Genomic DNA, 19,398 nt, shown 5'->3' on the forward strand with positions numbered 1-19,398 from the left:
AATCCCAGTCCCCACCTTCAAGAAGCTCATATGCTTTTTTTTTGGGGGGGGGGGAGGGTTTGGACAGGGAAAACAACCTCAGTACAGATCAGTCAATGCAAAGTGATTGTGGGAAGGACACAATACCAATAATTATGGCAAATGGATAAAGAATTCAATTCATTATGGAAAAATTTGTGGTTCTCAATTGGGTCCCAATATTTCTCAAGTATCAGGCCAGACACTGAGCCCTCAAGGAAAATCAGTTCCCTATCTGGGGGCTTCAGTTTCTTCCTCTGTAAAATCCACAGTTTGAACTAAGCTGGCTTCCGAGTTCCCTTCCAATTCCAACTCAAGCATTCTGCCCTTTCTCACCAAGTTCTCGGGAACTTCTCCCTCCCCTGCACACCAGCCATTGATATCACTTTTTAGACAACCAGTTATCGTGTAAGTAAAAGGCTGGCATAGTCAGACCCCAGCCAACACCAGTAACATTCAGCCTAGATTCCCTGGTAGTTCGTTTGCCTCTTTTCTCCTCCTCCCCAACCCAAGAACAAACACTGACTCCAAAGCCCTTGAGGAATTCTAAAGAAGCCAGTGCAGAAACTAGCCATAAATCGAGAGGTTGAGAGGCTGGGAAGATGCTATAGAGTTACCTTATTTTATTAGGAAATAAATTTTGGAAAAATGTGCCTTCCAAAGAGAACATATTAAAGCAGAAAGGAGGAATGCATGCCCAGAGCAAACGAATACCTTTTCATTTTTTTTTAAGTCACTAAAGATTCTTTGCTTTGAAACAAGCCAAGGCCAACATAAGGATTTCTACGTTGTCACAGGCAACTAGAATTGTGTTCATACTGTCAGGGCCAGTTTAAAAAAAATGTTATTGCTATTTCTTAAAAGAAAGAGTTTGGGATCTGGTTAACAAAAGAAGAAAGAATCCTTTGATAAATAGAAGAAAAGACACAGAGCTACCTACTGGGGCTACCTAAGGGTCCCCACCTGAAGAAATATGAGTATACAAAAAAATCTAAATTTTTAATTCAGGTAAACCGGGGCAAGGAGTTGGGGAATGGATGGGACAGAGACATCACATCCTTAGAAAATAGAGGTTTTACTTTCCTGAAGCAGTCGGGACTCGATTTTCCTTTAAATAGAAAATTCTGTGTCTTTATTTTTTAAGAGAGGAATATTTACATACATATGTATGGATATCTATAGAGTAAATTGGGGGACCACCAGGACTCTTTATCAGATTTCTGATTCATCCTGCTCCCCACCTCCAGTTCTTCTAGAACTTGGTAGCTCTCAGCCTGGTCTCCTCTAAGAAATTTTCCCATCTCTTCTGAATTCAGTGGCTATCTTGCTTGCTAAGATAAAACCATACATCGAATATATGGGGAGGGAGAAAACAAAATCTGTCCCGAAGTGGCACCCTTCTGCGACATTTGTTGAAGACTATGGTCAGTAGGATAGGATGGAATATTTAATGCCGTATTCTCAGAATTCGATTCATATATTCTCAGAAATGTTTATTGGTGTGAAAAGAAAAAACCCAACTTCCAAAGCAAACAGCACGGAAACAAAACTGTCACCGTGAAACATTTTTTTTTTTAAATGGATCCAGATGAAGAATTTTCTTTCTAGAATAACTACGATACCTTAAATAAAACACATTATTGCAGGGCTATTACACCAAGGCTAGTTAGTTATTGGTTTTGTTTTAACTCTGCAATGAGAATACTTTTTCAAGACAACTGCCCCTTCTAAAAATCAACCAAAAAGTATTTGGTGCCTTTACCATTGGGCTTCCTCTGATTGATTATGGATCTATAGAAATGATAGGTAAGATCGTCCCCATCTACTTGACTTGATCTCCTGAGGACTGGGGATCAGACAGATCTCAAAAGGTCCTACAGACTTTAGAAACAAGGGACTCATTGCCTTAAAGCCCAAAGCAGAGAAGCAGAATAAGGACAAGTTTAAAACCTTGGAAGGCTCAGATCAAAACCAATCCTGCTACCTTCCTCCACTCCTCAGCTGCTTCTGCCTCCTCCTCTAAGGTTACCTTCCAGCTATTGAGTCTATATATATAAATTTCTATTTTTATATTTGTGACTACTCCATCAGAAAGTAAGTTCCCTGAGGGCAGAGATTTATTTTTTTTTTCTTTGTATCCATAGCACATAGCATAGTGCTTGACACAAGGTAAACATTTATTAACTGTTGGATTCAAAGAAAGGTGATTTGGTTGTGGCTAAAACCAGGCAAGCCTTGCCCGCACTTCAAAAATCAGCAAAGGAGCCTATTTCTTTGTTGAAAACTAAAGTAAAACAAAACTGAAACGTGAAGTGCCCAGGAATCAAAGTATTTATGTTAAGGCACTATACAAAAGCACAAGACACAGTCTCTGCCTTCAAGGAGCTTCCTTTCTACAGGATGCAAAAATAAGTCCACATAGAAGAAAATACCAGCTAGAGAGATACGAAATTATTTGGAGGTGATTTGGGAGAAGGCAATAATAGCATCTGGGTACATCTTCAGAACCTACAAACCTTTCTCTCTAAAAAGTACCCAGTCCCTAAAGCATTTCATACATTTCCATTCTCCCCCTTCCCAGTGCTCTTATTTTTTCTTCCCTCCCAACCTCAGCTAGCCCCAAGAGAGCAGACTTTCCCTCCAGTTCTTTTTCTATAGGGAAGCACCTTTTTTTTAATTTAAATAATTTCCAGTTTCCTTGGGAGCCTAAAAACATGACTTTGCTTTAAAGAGCAAATGTGGTATCATTCAAGTGCAAAGGAACCTCCTCCATTAAGAAGAGGGTAATAATCAAGTAAATTTCCCTAAGAAAAAGAAAACGCTTTAAGCTAGTTTTCAAGCCATTCCACATCATCAAGATTCAGTCAAACCCATATTCTGGTGGCAAAAACTTTGTCACAGCTGCCTCCAAAACACCCTGGGCTTCTTGGGAAATGGTGAATTAAGTACCTCACTTAGGCATATTTCATTCACTGGTAAGATCATTCAATGATTTTTCTAAATATAACCAAATCCAGTTATCTAGAGGAGTATGTTTTTGTTGAAATCTAGGTAATTTGGAAAACCGTTTGGCTTTTTGCCTTTTTATTTTATCCTCCACCCTGGCCCAATATGTTAAGTTCCGATGTTAGACCTTTCTATCTTTGCCTCCCCTTCTTATTGTCCCTCCTTCCCCGGCCACTGTCCCCCAGAATAGGGAATTAAATGAGTTGAGAATAGGGAAAGCCAGAGTCAAGTGCTGTATGTGCTCTCCAGATGCAAACTACCTAGAGAAATTCTTTTTTGGTTGTCTTTTTTTCTCTAACTCAGTTATTTTATCTACAAAATGAGGCTGAACTAGATTATTTCTCAGGCAGAGGTTCTTAATTTGGAGACCGTAGATTTAAAAAACATTTTTTTACTAACGAAATTTCAATAAGGTTAGTTTCCTTTGTAATTTTATGTATTTTGTTTTGTGCATCTAAAAACCTTATTCAGAGAAATGGGTTCACAGGCATCACCAAACTGCCCAGTGAGTCCAGGACAAAAAGAAGAAAATTCTAGCTTTAAGGTTCTTCCAAAGCTCTTATCAAGAGGTAGGGGCAGACTTTGGGTCCAACACTTCTCTGGGTAAGACACCAGGTGGCGACATAAGCCCAAGACTTAAGTCCAAAAGGGCCACCAAGCAAGTCTTTGTTGTCTAAGGAGAGCTGCTGGGAAGTAAGTCTTCATCTCAGCTCAAAAAGAGGTATTTTTGTGCCTGTGACTTGCCATCATTTAGGGATGAGGGTCGAATTTAGCCACAAAAATATAACTTCTAATTTCAAGTTGCTCAGACACAAGGAATTTTCTAGAAGTACCTGTGAAATACACAAGATACTTCCAAGAAATTGTTCCAATGGCATCGGAGGATGTAGAATTCTATAATATACTACACTAGCACCTTCAAGAGCTGCTAAGATTAAAATCCAGTGAAGGTGTGTGAAGTCAAAAACAAGGCACACTGGAAAGAGGGACTTGGGTTCGAATGCTGACTTTTCTACCTACTTTCTGGGTGATCCTGGGCAATTTACTTGGGTCTCAATGTTGCCATTTCCTCCTTTGTAAAATGAAGGGGTTGGAATAGGGTCACTTTCAACTCTAAAGCTATGCTTGTATGATCTATGACTGAGACACAAATGATCTTCTTATCCTCTGGCTGCTTCAACTTTCTCATCTATGAAATGGGGACACACAAAACAGTTTTGTTTTTTCCCTTTTTCTTCACAAGTAAGGATGATAACAGATTTATGGAAAGGGCTTTTAAAGGTCATCTAGTCCAATTCCATCAGTTTACAGATAAGGATCCAGACACCAAAAGAAATGAAGTCACCTGCCTAAGGTTCTCTAAATCCCAATCCAGTACATTTTCCCCTGTTCCAAGTTGAGCCCCTTAAAAGGCTGAATTAGGGGGTGAGGAGGGGTTAGATTTGAATTGATTGCCAAGACAAAAGACATCAAGAAAACATTTTTCTAAAGATTAATAAAGCAGGATTTAATACCATCGACACTTACCTCCCAGAGTGTTGTGCAGATCAAATAAAGCTAATGGAAAGAGAGGATTTTTTGCACACTTTAAACTCTCTATTACCATTAGTTATCATCATCATCATTGTCGTCAGTGAGTCCAGGTCCTTTGATTTCATAGATTAGAACCCTCAGGTGACATGGCTTACTTAAGGTCACAGCCTCACAACAGATGTGCTATATTACCAAGTTTAATAATCTTATTATCGTTTAAATACATGAAGTGAACATATTCATTATGCTACATGTAGAGCATAATTAATACCGAAATGAAATTTTCCTCATATTTATAATGAGGAAGAAGGCAATGAGAAGGGCAGGCAGCTGGGCTTCAGCCCAAACTTATTCAAAAGATTATCCACATTAAGGCCAGTAACAGCATTTGCAAAATTACTACTGAATTTTAATGTTTCTAAGAAATCCTTATTACCTAGACCTTTGAGCTGCAGGCTGGTGGTTTTGTTCCCTCATGCATGCCAGCCCGACAATGTCCCTTTTCCAAGCCATTCCCCCCACCTCCCACCTGTCCATATTGTTTACTTTCAAGACCCTGATTTTTTTTTTAATCACTTCTTCCAGGAAGCCTTCCTGATTACATACACAATATTCTTATCCTTCAGTGTTTACTTTTTAAAAGCTTTCATAAGTACTGATTGGAATTTCTAACCAGCCTCTAAGTTCAAGGTCAAGAAGTTGATTTCTACCCACTAAGGTGGGTGCAAAGAATAGGGCAATTATTTGTGGGGGGTGTGGGGTGAGTCTGATACTGTGGTAAAAACACTGGCTTTGAATTCATAGGTCCTGGGTTCAAATGCTGCCTGTCACTTATTAGCTGGGCAAATCTGTACTTGTTGGGGCCTCAGATTTCTCAATCTGTAAAAACAAAAGGGATGGCTGAGATGGTTTCTAAGGTCCCTCCCAGCTCTAGATCTAGGATCCCCTCTCAGGCAGTTTAATAGCGTTGCCTCATTTCTCATGTGTAAGTCGTCTCCCAAATAGGTTGTCAGCTCATTGGCAGACAATGTTTCTTTTTCTGTGCCAGGGCTGGGACCTATAAAAGCCCTATGAATACTTGTTGAATTGAGTTATTCACAGACTACGCTGTCCATCCCTGAACAAGAGAGTTGACTCCACTCTTTGTCCTAGGTCTTAAGCATCTGAAAATGTAGCCTTTCAACAAAAAGGTTCCTGCAACTATTTCATAAAATCACAAATGTTGCAATCCATGGCAGGAACCCACGCGGTTTAACATTAGTGGCGGGCTCTACAGTTTAAATGAGCTGCTTAATAAGACCTTTGCAGGTCTTTATTAAAAAAAAAAAAAAAAAAAAAAAGCAGGCACATCTTCTGGGCTTACGTTCCAGTGATTTAGTAGAAGGAGAGCAATCCCAGGGAGGAAAAAAGCCCACAGCTTTATTCTACAATAGACTATTCATAGAGGCTTCAGACACTTTGGGAAAAATAGCTATTGTTCTCACTTTTCCTCCCATATTCAAAAACAAAAACCTTCGGGCTTGCATAGATCACAAAACAGAATTCCCCTCCATAGGGTTTGCCACCATTTGAAACCATTTATTAAGATAGTAGCAGCTCTCAAATCCAATCTAATCTATTCCTGGCTACCTCGAAATGATTTTCTGTTTGGTAAAGAGATTCTCAAGTTACTGAAATAGCTCATTCTCTTACCCCATACACAGAGAATTTTTCCTGTTTTCAGAAAAGAATTCACACTTGCTTTGAGATTAAAATGCTATAAGTCCACAAAGAAAGGAGTTACTAGGTGGACTAAACTAGTGGCATTTGGGAACATTTTTTTTTTTTGGTCATTCAGGCAGAACAATAACATAGTAGCTGAAGTATTCGTTTGGGAGCAGAACTGTGTGTCCGTGGGCATGTCTCTTAGTCCCCTTCAGCATCTGTTTTCTCATCTCTAAAATTAGGATAATAATACTTGCCTTACAAGATTTTAAAGATCAAATGAGATAATGTATTAGAGCAATACATATGTGTATATATATACATATATATATATACACAGACATACACGGGTTATTATTAAAGTATGTCTGGGGCTGCCAAATCATTGTGCTTTCACATGAACACTCAACAGGTGGGACACATCCAACAAGGATTCCTGGAATTAGATTTGGAGCAAGTAATATTGGAAAAATAACTAAGCAACAATACCCATTTCTCCACAAATTAAGACTCTCATCACCTAAAGTTCTGGAAAATGGAACAGCCTAGCCTGACTGCCCCCTCCTGATTTGTTTTTGAGCAATCACGTTCAACTGCTCACAAAGCTTATTTGTTCAATTTTTTAAACACTCCATGCACAATCTGGCAGGATAAAGCATGCAAGAGAATATAATGGTTCACAAGAGGAAAATAAGCGTTTAGAAAAAAAAATTTCCCAGCTCCTTGCATTCAAGCAATTGGTCCCTAGCGAGAGAATAACTAGCGGTGGTCAAGGACTCCATCCTAATTCCTCCACCTGGCCTTTTGAGCCCTCCACCAACTCACCTCTTTGTCTAGCTTTGTATAGGCTCATTCCATTTCTCCCCTGGCCCCACGCGGGCTCCAGCTCAGTCAGGCTAGATTGCTCTTCAAGGTTCCAGCCCAGCCCAGCCCCCTCCAGCATGAAATGAAAGTTAAAAGCAGGGGGCCAGCTTCCCAAGCTGTGTGATAACAACCACAGTTATTCCCTGGGTCTGGATGCACAGAGACTGAGATTCTTCCCTTTGAACACAATTGGAAATTATATTTGGATCTTTCATTAAGAGAAGAAAGGGAACTTGTGAGTTCCATCTCATCCAATCCCCTTTATTATACAGATGAGGAAACCCAGAGTTGGAAGAGGGGAGGAAGGTCAGTGAGCCATACAGCTAATATGCAGCAGAGCTGAGCCTTGAAGGCAAGACCTAGGACTCTCTCCACAACACCCCATGCTACCTTACAGTTCTCTCTCCTGCAATTCTCTTAAAGGTTCTGAAGCTCTTGGTAAGTCTGGTGAAGCCTATCCCTTTTCAGAGTCTGATTTTTAAAATTTCTTATTCGTATTTAAAACTTTAAACAAAATATAGAAGATTACAAAGAAAGCTGATCACATCGAAATTTGGTAATCAGAATGTTTTTAAAGACAAATTCACGAACTCCAGGTTGAAAACCTTTGCCTTAAAAATAAGTACCCAGCTAAGTGCATTTTGGGGCAGAGAGACTCAGTTCTTTAGTTAGTGGAGTAAGAGATCGATTTAGGTCAGGAATCAAAAAAGCTGAGATAAAATTCTGCCTTTGATCCTGCCCTCCTACAGGATAAATCCCCGAACCTTGGCAAGGCTTTAAGGAAACCTTCAACCCTGACCAAGCCAAAGAAAATCTCAGCACATAAGAGAATTCCCAAGTATCTATGAGAATTCCCTAACAGTCTTACTTGTTTAAAGCCAATACCTATCTACCTTTCCCTTTCTCCATAACATTTTTTGTGGGTTTTTTTTTTTAACAACTGAACTATTACAATAAGACTTCCTAGGATGCCACCTACAAAAAAAAAAAAAAAAAAAAAAAAAAAAAGCCCCAAGGTGCAGGGTAGGGAGTTTTCATATTACTGCTTTAAAAAAAAAAAACACACACTTAAAAATCTGCATGTTGATAAGGTGGCTTGCTCCAAGGCAGCAGTTAGCTATTTTTCAAGCTTACAATTAGACTAAAACCACATAATTATGACCATTTACTACAAGGAGAGCAATAAGCCTACTTAATGCACTTTTAAAATCTGGAGGGGAGAAAATTTAACAGCTATATTCTTTATCCCCAATTGTTAAGGAAAACATTTAAGGACTCTCCCAAGTTAAATCTTTTAAAAGCAGCTTTTTAAAATTGGCATGCTTTGGGCTCCACCCTTGTACCTATATGTTTCCAATGCAAAATTCCAGTAAGCCATCAATAATGTATGGGTGTTGGTCTAGCCCTCTTCCTAGCATCAACAATTGGTATTTCTAGAAAAGTCTGTAAAATACATTACATTCATGATAAAACTCGTATCTTTCCCAGTCCCAAAAGGTAAGCATCCCGAGCGTTAGTACCTCCATTTGACAGGTAGAAACTGAGACTCAATCACTCAGCTAATCTGTGGCTAAAGCAGGATTTGAAATCAGATCTTTACTTCTGAAAATACAGAGGTGGCCTAGGTTTGAGGACTGCTCTGACCTTGGTCCCCTCCTCTTGCCAAGAGAGAATCTTTCCCCCAACAACTAGTGCTAAGCTGAATTCAGAAAACATTCTCTTAAAGTGTCCACTGGTGGTTGGCTGCCTATTCCCATGAACAGGACAAATTTTAAGCTAACATTGATCTGCAAGAGCCCTAATGCAGGATGCCGCTATCCAGTATACTTGATATTTTTATACTCAAGATATTGGATTTTTAAGATAAGAGAATCACTTTTAGAACTGGACAGCAATCTCAGAGATCAAGGAGTCCAACCCATTTATGTTACTGATAAGGAAACTGGATTCAGGAATCAACTCACCCTCCCTCAGTCTACTAGAAGTGCCATTCACCAACAAAAATTTTTTGATCACCAAAATCAGAGCTCTAGTGTATTAGATTTTCAAATGTTGGAATAAAAGATATTCTGTGCTATTCCGGATTAAGGGCTAGTCTTTAATTCAGGAAGTCAAGATTTAAATTCTGCTTCTAATTCGATGTGTGTGTGTGTGTGTGTGTGTGTGTGTGTGTGCGCAATATAACCCTAGGCAAGTCACTTATCTCCTGAGCCTTTCTTTATTCATCAGGGAAATGGAGAATAATATCTTTAAGGTTATTAAACGGAGCTGTCCCCATACAAGAGATTAGATTGGCTAAGTGGACAGGCAGTGTAGTGTTAAAGCTCCAGCAATGATCTGAGAGCCAGAAAGAGTCTCAAGTGAGAATTCTGCCTTAGAAGCTTAACTAGCTTGTGAGGTTATGAGCAAAACTCTTCACCTCTCCTAAGCCTCAATTCTCTCATTTGTAAAACGGAAATAACAGTGGTGTGACCCACCCAGGGTTACTCTGAGACTTAAATGAGAGAATGGCTGTATAAATAAATGTCCATTTAAAACAAAACTGATTTTTTTTTTTTGGTCCTGCGTCTCCCGTTTCTCTGAAAATTCAGAGTCCGCGTAGGAAAATCTTCTGTTAGTCTGAATATTTGACAAACCACAATGCCCCACAGTGGCTAAGAGTTTACTTATAGAACCTTGAAGGCTCAGATGAGCTTTGCCAAAAGCATGCTCTGAGTCTGTATAAGACAGCTATATTAATTTGTAGATTAACTAGAATCTGAGCGAATCCGTAGTGGAAAGGCATTTTAACTTGAGATACCGTTGTTCTCGCTGTCCCAACATAGTTCTGTGTAATAACTTGTTTGAAAAGACTTGAAACCCGGGGAACAAGGAGCACCTATAATCAAAACTTGACTCGTGACATCTGGAGGAAGGAGAGTGGGACAAATGAAATCTTTCAGAGGGCTTGGGTTTGACTTCAGTACCTCTGCACCAGGTATGGGATTTTGCAAATAATCTTTTAAAACTGTGAGAGGCGGCTAGTTTTAAATTAATAGCTAAATCAGTAACTGGTGAAGCCACCTCCATTTTCCCTTGGCTTAGAAGCTATGGAGCTGAAGGCTTCAGGAAAACTAGAGAAAGGATACTTGCCTTAGAATCAGAAACATGAGGGCCACTGAGCCAAGAACTGAGGATCTTAAAGATCTTTCTTGAGATCAGTTTCACAATAAGGAATACTTCCATCCCCTAAATGCTTATGTATGTGTGCTGGATGGACTAATTTAGAAGCCAGGAAGTTTCTGTGTACTTGAAATGCTTCTTGGTTCAATATAAAATTATAATTTGGCTGGAAATTTACTTCTGACCTATATATTTCAAGACTAAATGCTAAGAAATGGATAGAGATATCCACACCCCTCTTGGGTGTGCTGCTTGAAGATCCTGTCACAAATCGGACTTCTAGCAGTTAGAAGGAGGGACTGAATAAATAAGTCAAACAGGTTGCCCCTGGAGGGTTAGCAGGAAGTTTCTGATAACCAAACTCTTTATTGGGGGCCCCCAGAGTGCTGAAGATAATTAGATAAAGTGCCTCAGTATCCTTCAGTTATAGGTTTAACAGGCTGTCTTGGCTCTTGCAGGAATGAAACATTACATACTATGTAATGGGTATATTTTAGACAGTATTCTTTCTAAAGGTTTGCTTGACCAGAAAATCCTTCCACCCCCACATTCTGTGAAAAATCTGTGTAGTCCTTCTAGACAGTATCTACCGCCTAAAAAAAATGTTACACCATTCCCTCAATGGTACATTTGAGTCAGCAAGAGGTTCATAATAAAAGCTAACCAGCTAGCTAATTATGTGAAATCAGTGTGAGTTGGGACCCTATTTAAACTGATATTCACCAGGGCTCCACCCTATCCGCCCCCCTCATTACAAATTGCCTCTTGTAACACAATTAGAACTAGGTCAAGTTTATACACACATTTTCAGTCCTCCATTTGAGAATTTGTTTACTCCCCCAAAGAGGACTGTATTCTCTCTGCTAAAGAAAGGGGGGGAAATGGGTAATTTACAAAAAAAAAAAAAATACTAACAATAAATACAAAATTGCAGACACAAACCATGAGGCTGGAAGTTCAAGGCATCCTGGGTATTGTGAAGCTGTGTTTACAAAGAGAAATTTATAATTATGTGTTTGCTGCAATTTCTCCTACCATCAAAAGTAGACAGAATTAGCTCCACAAAAACCCACATAAGTCAAAAACAAAAGTTTCATTAGACAGGAATTCAGTAAAACAAAAAGGGACAGACACACTCAGACACCTGGGCTGAACAGAGCACAGAATTTTCACAAAAGAGGACAGAAAGCATGAATAGCCTTCCCTCTCTTCATTTACATACATTTACATCTATTCAAACCTTTAAGTCTTCATTTTAGAAAGATTCAAAGAAGCTCAAACATATTTTCAGTTTGAAAACTGGACTGTGGATAAAGACTGCCTCTGTTTCCCCAGCAATATGTTAGAAGTGGTAAGGGTGGCAGGATAAAAACCGATAAAATCTCACCCAAGTTGCCACAGATATGGTTATTTTAAAATATATTTGGCACTGCCATTTGAAAGGGAAAAAATTTGCTAAACGCGGACCGCAAAATGTAAAATAAATGACTGTTCAGGAAAAAAAATTTAAATCAAGTAATAGACAATCAGATTCATTAAAATTAAAATTCAGCGGTATCGCTTTAAGAATACATTTTAAAAGTTCATTATGCACTACGAATCCTAAATCTATGAGATAATATGCAATAAATACCTCTGTTTGTGTGTTTAGTTGTATTTTTTTAATAAGATGGGATTTAAGTTTTTCGTGTAAACAAATCTATAAATTATGCATTGGTAAATAAGTATTCTAGGCACCTTTTCCAGCTGCCATCAAAAGAGGCCATGCTCTATTTTGTTTGAAAATAAAACATTTCTCAGCGGTAATTTTTTTTTTTTTTTTTTACTATTACTGCAACCAGCTCAATTAAAAAACTTTTAAAGCTTCCTTCTTTAAAAACAAGCTTTAGGCTCCTTGGCATTCGTAGTATAATTCTCGATAAGGTATTCTGAATCTAAGAATTCTTTTGCCTTGAAAAAAGTTTACAATTTGATTTTTGTTTTAATTCTAGGAGCAATCTCAAAGCACTAAAAGGATCAATACAGATACTAATACTATTTTAAAATGCATGGGGAGCTTTGAAATTTTGCAAGGGAGGAAGGCGTGAAATATGGGTCTAAAATTGATTTCTAATTATCAAAATGGGAAGGAGAGGGAGCTTGTTAAAGTATAGAAAAAAATTACTCTGTGGCAAATGTGAAAAATGGATTCTAACGTTCAGGCTGCAACAATCTAAATCTAAATAATTGTCCAAGAAGCCCTGGTCCAAGCCCTCTGAGTCCCCACGTCCTCATTAGAGCTGGCAGCAACTGACTTGAATGCCCTTGTTATTTCTCCATCCAGTTCACAGCCCCCTACTCATCTGAGCAGCCAATATATTTGTTCCATTCTAGCTTGGTCTTCATTTTCAATTACCCTAATCACCCAGATTAACGAATTTGACCTCATTCTTGTTCCTAAAATTCCATCCAGATCGAGTAGCTCCTAAGTCAGGAACCAAAGGTGACGTTCGATTTTTATTTATTGATTTGTTAGTTCTGTGTGTAAGCCACTGTCTGAGGCTTTCAAGAACACACAGGCCTAAATGCACACACGTGATTTGAATGAGCAGCCTGTCTGGTATGTCAGATTGCCTCAGTATATAGGAGAGCACAATGAAGAAAAGAGAGAGAAAGGAAAGAAAAGAAAAATGGGGAGAAAAGAGAGAGAAAGAAAAAGTGCAGATGAGCGAGATTCAATTTATGCTACTGGTTCACTGAGCAATGGCCTGTGTGTGATTAAGATTCCCCACCAGTGACACTGTCCGGGCTGGGCGCAGGCATCCTTAACTGAAGGCCTCTTTTGATCTATCAATAAGACAATTGTTCAATTGCTTCTCCCCCTCCACCACCACCTTTAACAAGCCACTCCCTGAAAGTCGTGGCAGAAAAACTGGAATCCTTGAATTTGTGAGCAGAGATGAAAAGCTTGCCTAGCCTAAGCCTTGACAAAATGTGAAATGCTCAGCTTAAAATGAAGTCAAAGTTTGCCCCCCATCTTCCCTAAGTCTAGATAGGAGGAGAAAATGCAAATAGGAAGCAGAGGGTACCAGATGGAGAACTGACCTCCCGGTCTATTACACCTAGTTTCAGGTCCTGCATAAGGATGATGCTTGTATCTCTCAGGGCAAAAAAAACAAGAACAAAAAAAAAAAAAAAAAAAAAAAAAAAAAACCGAACCAAGCAAAATGCTTAATGTTTCAGTGCCCCTAAGTCAGGGGTTCTTAAGCCGAGGGGCCTAACTTCTTGTTTTAATATTTTGATAATTACATTTCAATATAATGAGTCTCCTTTGGGATCCAATGTATTCTGGTTTTTGCATTAAAAAAAAAAATTTAAGGAGTCCATAGGCGTTTCCAAGAGGGGCACTCACCCAGAGTGGTGAAGAACCTCTCCTCTAAGCCTATAATTTACAGATGGGACAGATCTGCTTTGGCAAAGCCATTTCTTCCCTATGCTAATGTAATCACAGATTAAATAAAAGGGGAAATACACCCCCTTCCTCTAGGGGTACAGGAATCTAACTCGATCTTTTTTTTTTTTTTTTCCTTAAAGAAGGAATGGTTTGGGGAGAAAGAGGATACATTCAGAAAAGGTGTCTCAAATATAAAAAGATATCAAGAAATATTGTGCTGTTGGGTTTTTTTTTTTTAATTGAAACGGTCCTTAAAGACTGCCCAGACCACAATATTAGGAGGACATCCCAGGAACTGTGCGAGCTAAGGAGTAATGTTTCTTGGAGAGGAGAGCCAAGAATATTTAAAGGACGTAGGTATTTGGGGGCATACAAGCCACCCAACCTTCTCAGTTTCTAAGTATAAGGCATTAGCTTTCATCAGAGTGGCAAGCGCTCCCTTTGTGATAGATAGTAGGACAAGCAAGTGGGTGAAGGAACGTCCTACTCTGAGCCTCAATCCATTACCGCATATGGCAGAGGGCAGAGATAGTGTCGATCAGATGGTGGAACAAAATTAGCGCTCTTGCCATGACACTCACATATATAAATGTATATCTCTGTACACACAGAGAGACAGACAGAAAAGTGCCTGCGAGATAAGCCACAGGATAAACTACCCGGGGCCATGCATGATCCATCCTTCGAGAGAGCTCATTCTTCTAAATGCAGTGAGTCATCTCCTGCTTGCAGACCTCAAACTTTGGGAGGCAATCTGACCTTGGCAGCATCTTCAGCTCTTGGGTGGTTTGTTTTTTTTTTTTTTTTGAGTAGTTCAGGAATAACGGGGACTTCGCTACTCCTGCTGCCTGCCCTCTGTGTGCCATGCCTGTCCTAAAGCCCACTGCCAGGCAGTCCAAAGAGCAAAGCAAAAGATATCTAGTTCCCTTATTGCTGAGGCAGAAAGGGGCCACTGGGCACAGCTCGGAGCTGTTCGGGCACTCCTGGAACCATCCTTCATCTCACTTTGTGGATCATCCGCTCATTAGTTAGTGGAAACTCCACATCTGACCAGCACAGATTCAAAGTACTCTCTGGGATCAATATGGGCGGCAGGTGGCTTACGAGGTAGCCTCCAACAGGTATCTACTAAATGAATGCTCAACTCAAGCTGAAAAGTGGAGGGAGCAGGTAGTAAAAAGGAGGGGGAGGAAATTTTGCAACCAGCATATGAAAAAAAAGGGGGGGGGGAGTTTTTGAAAAAAATTTTTTTTTTTTGCAATTTTCAAATAATCCTAAAATATAGGTAGGGATGGCAACTTCCATTATTGCAGATCAGATCTCAACACTTCCTCCTGCTCGGTGGTAGACAGTTTTAGAGGATTGGTTAAAGCACTGAGAAATGAAATTATTTGCCCAGGGTCACACAAACACTTGAACTCCGGTCTTCCCTGTTTCATGATCAGCTTCTAGGCACTATACCCTGCTTTCTCTTCATGTCTCATTACCTTGAGAAAGCTAAAGTGGTAAAACAGGGAGAGAGCACGATCTATTATTCTATAGCAATGAAGTCACAGCTCTTTTGTTTTTTGTTTTTTGTTTTTTGTTTTTAATGCTAACTTCAAGCCAAAAGCAAACAGAATTTTAAAGTTCCACTTAACAGCCCCCCAGGTCTCCTTAAGACTCTCAAGCTCAAAAAGGGCTTTCAATCCAATCTATCTCCTTATATTCCAGATAAGTGAAGTGGGACTCCGGGGGAATTAGCCCAGGTCACAATAGGTAGTGTCTAAGGTGAGATTCTCTCCAGCTTTGAATCTGCTTTCCCCAAACCAGCCAGTCTCTCCCTATTCAGAAGGAAAATGGGAGATGCCTAGGAAGTTAGGATAGAGATATGGAGCAGAGAGGGTAGCCTGCTTTCCCCAGGGTAGAAAGTCAGAAGGCAATGATGGTTCCAGAGAGGAAGTAAAAAATATAAAAATGAAAGAGGACTCCTAAACCAGGAGCAGAAACACTTTGTTATGCTACTGAGTACATATTAAAGCCCAAGGGAAGCCAATGATGTCAATGGATTTCTACCTTTATTATTTTTATGCAGCTTGGGTTTTTTTTTTTTTTTAATTATGTGCCCAAGAAAGGGATTGCAGCTCAGGCTTAAGGAAATTGTCAAGGCTCTAAAATGACATCCTCCCATAATCCCAATTAAACCAAGATTTTAAAAATGTTAATTAAATGGTGAGAGGTAGTCACCTACCAAGCACTTCATTAAAATTAAAGGATCATGGGGAAAAGTACTGTATGAAGAGGGACTGAGGGTCAGAAGGTCTCTAAATTGAACCACTCGCCAAATTCATGCCTCTTCCTGGATAGCTTCCCAAACCAAGTGACAACAGGCTCCCATCTGGGTGTGCTTTCTCAGAACACTAACTGCAGGGAAAAGGCTCCCTCCCACCTAGCAAAGGTGGCCAAGGCTTGAACTATGGTCCCTCTCACCCCAACGGTGAGACAAAGTCTTTTTTCCCCCTCCTTCCTGTCCCTTATAACTCTTCCCTACATATCAGAAAGGGAGCTGTTTAATCTGCATTTCCTCAGCTAACTGAGTCACACTAACTAACTTAGTCACACAGGGAGGAAAGGAGGCTTCTAAATTATCTGTAGTTTTAAATTATCCACCCATTTGGAGACCCCACAGTCAGGGAGAATCGCTATCCAATCAGTGCCTGATGGTTATTTCCCATATTAGTAGTACTCCAGGATAACCAGGGCACTCTTTCCATTGTTACACTTTACAAATGGGGGGAAAACAAAAACAAAAACAAAAACAAAAAAAAAAAAAAACATGGCTTAAAGCAGATTTACTTTCCCAGAAATACTCCTAAGAATCTGGGATTGTCTGGGTCAGCTGGACGCTGTACCCAAGGCCATAATTCTGGGTGGGTTCACCAGAAAACGAGTGAAGGGGCCAGGTCTCCTGTCACACAGGACAATGGCACTGTACTAATAACCAGATTTAGTGAGATTTCCCAATGAAAGATGAGCCCAGGCATCAGTGGGCCACGGGGAAAAATTGGGGTGGGACGAATGGAGGAGTTTGGGCCCCAGGGGTGGGGTGGGGAAGGTGGTTTGCCAAAGCCTTGGCATCCTTCTGTCAACTTTGAATGAATACAACTGAATGGTTTTAAATGGGGGAGGGGGTAATAAGAAACTTAAAAAAAAATTCTTTTACCTTTGAACCTCAGTTTCCTCATCTGTATAATAAGGGGGTAGCAGTCTAGAAAGACCCCTTTCATCCCTAAACCTATGATCCTATAAGTTGACAATAGGAAGGCTATTAAAGCATTTTTTAACCCGACTTCCTATGGTCCACTTGGATTATTCTGCCTAATGGGAAGAAAGAGAAGCATGTTACCAGTAACTACAGTCTACCCATAACTCAAATCTTCCTTGTAGCCAAGAGCTTCCACCTGCATTGATCAATCCTTCTTGAAACAGTAAAATGGGAGTTATCTGTGTCTCTGCTCTGGAGAGGCAACTGCTAATGGGCAAAATAGGCAGTAAAAGGGAAGAGGATAAGAGGGCATGAATTCTCTGCAAAATAAATAATTAGCCCATGGAAAAATGGAGGCTCTGACAGCATCCTAGCATTAGGAAACTCGAGTGGCTTAATAATAAAACTGAGAAGAGCAGCTTATTTTATGAGGGCAGGTGGGGGGAAAAAACACATCAGCTCCAGAAAAGGGGGGAAAAAACCCAAACCCAGTTCTGTTAAGACCTTTTTTCTCTGCCATAATTTTAAAACTTGATTAATGCTGATGACAAGAATTTTTATGTTTCAATCTGAATATATGTATGTGTGTGTATATATAAATTGGCAGTGTTACCAGTGAGTCAGCCTGAATTCTGGAAAGTTCTATTTCCATATGTGTCTGTACACACACAGAGCACAAAATTTCCAAATTTTATAACCCAAACAAAATAGACACCTATAAAGTGTTACAAGCCAACTTGCAAAAACAAACATTTCCTGGGCAAGAATTTGAGGGATATGAAACCCTGAATTGTTCAACTTTCTTTACACATATTAAGTTCCCTGTATTTCATTTGACAAATTATGCCCCAATAAATTATTATACAAGGCAGGAAGCACAACTCGATCTGAACACACGAAATGTGTTCTTTGGCATTATATGAATAATTAGAGCGGGAACTAAAACAGGCAAAAACATTAAAAAAAAAAAAAAAAGGCGGAGTAGGACCCAAATTCAAGGAGGAATCAAAAGATTAGAGGAGGTTTCTAAAAGCTTTGTTTATCCTTCAGCATCCAAAAAAGTAAAAGATCAATATACATACATTTTTAAGGATATTTCATTATAAGACAATTTATAAGCAGTTTCCCATAGAAATTTTATTTTCAAGGATTTAAAACTTGGCACATCTGAACTGGAAACCTTTCAAGAAATAAAGTAAGAGCTAATCCTACATTATCAGAGAAAAAAAAAATCTGTCAGGATTATGATTTTGCACCCTTTCCAAAATACAGGCTTGAGTTCTAATTTCAGCACTAAGGTAACTTTGAGCTCCAGTTTTTTAGAATTTGCTTCGCAAGCCCAAGAAGGGTTAAAAAGATTAACTCTCTGAGTTAACTAGCACTAATGTAGTTTACTGCACATATTTTCAAGAGTCTCAAAAACAAGACTCTTCCAAGAAGGTATGATATAGCCCCTCGATCTCTTTTATATCCGAGAACAGCTCTCATTCTATACCAAATAGCTAAATTCTTCCTGGAATCTAGACGTTGTTCTTGTGATATCAGAAAAGATTTCATTTCAAACAAAATGAACATCTACATAACGTCAATAGGAACTGTAACAACTCCCTTCAAATGTTTTCAAGAATTTTCAGAAGCCCACAACTGCTCCTTTGTTTCTCATCCCCTCTCTCTCCCCCCAAAAAATAAATAAATAAAATAAAATAATCACCACCAGTTTTAGTGGTCTATCTTCCTTTACATGTATGCTCCTTCTCAGGTCAGCATGATTTTTTTTTTTTTGAGAAATTTTACCTTTTTCTATGCATGTGGCATAAAGATTCTTTAAAAGATTTCATTTTTATGTGTGAATTTTCAAAGAGACCAAGATATAAATTATCATAAATTTGAAACTGGAAGAGATCTTTGGGCATAGCTAGTCCTTTCATTGCATTTCACAAGTGAAGAAAGAGACCTAGAAAGGGGTAGCAATTTACCCAAGCCCGATTGATTTCCCTCCAAAGTATTTTTGTTCTTCTCTTTGCCATTAGAGGAAACAAAGGTGAGGGGATTAAGGAGTATGTTTTGGAAACTGGGTCCTATAAATTACTAATTTATCAATTACTCATTGGCAGATTTCATCCACTGTCAGTAGATTCAAGGGAGTTGCTAGCTCTATCAGTGAAAGGAGCAACTCGTCCATCGCATTGAAATCATGGATCCATAGACTACCTGTATAAGATCTATTTCCAAATACATTGATTTCAACAGGCACAGCGGAGAGAAAGGTAAACGAAAGGCTTAACGGTTTTGTTTGAACCAACCTACTGGCGCTGGACAAGTAGAAAATTCTCTGGACTTTAGTTTCCTCATATGTAAAAGGAGGGAGGTTAAACTAGATAAGCACTGGGACTTGTTTCATTTTTAAATCTATGATCATATGAAACATAGTTTT

At 39.2% G+C, this 19,398-nt stretch overlaps 1 protein-coding gene across 1 annotated transcript in view; it reads right to left on the reverse strand.

Annotated features, from left to right (window-relative positions):
* Positions 1 to 19,398, reverse strand: part of IGF2BP3 (insulin like growth factor 2 mRNA binding protein 3) — a 101,854-nt gene that overhangs the window by 71,455 nt on the left and 11,001 nt on the right. The window lies entirely within an intron of this gene.

Source organism: Gracilinanus agilis, chromosome 5, assembly GCF_016433145.1.
Source record: "Gracilinanus agilis isolate LMUSP501 chromosome 5, AgileGrace, whole genome shotgun sequence".
Taxonomy (NCBI): domain Eukaryota; kingdom Metazoa; phylum Chordata; class Mammalia; order Didelphimorphia; family Didelphidae; genus Gracilinanus; species Gracilinanus agilis.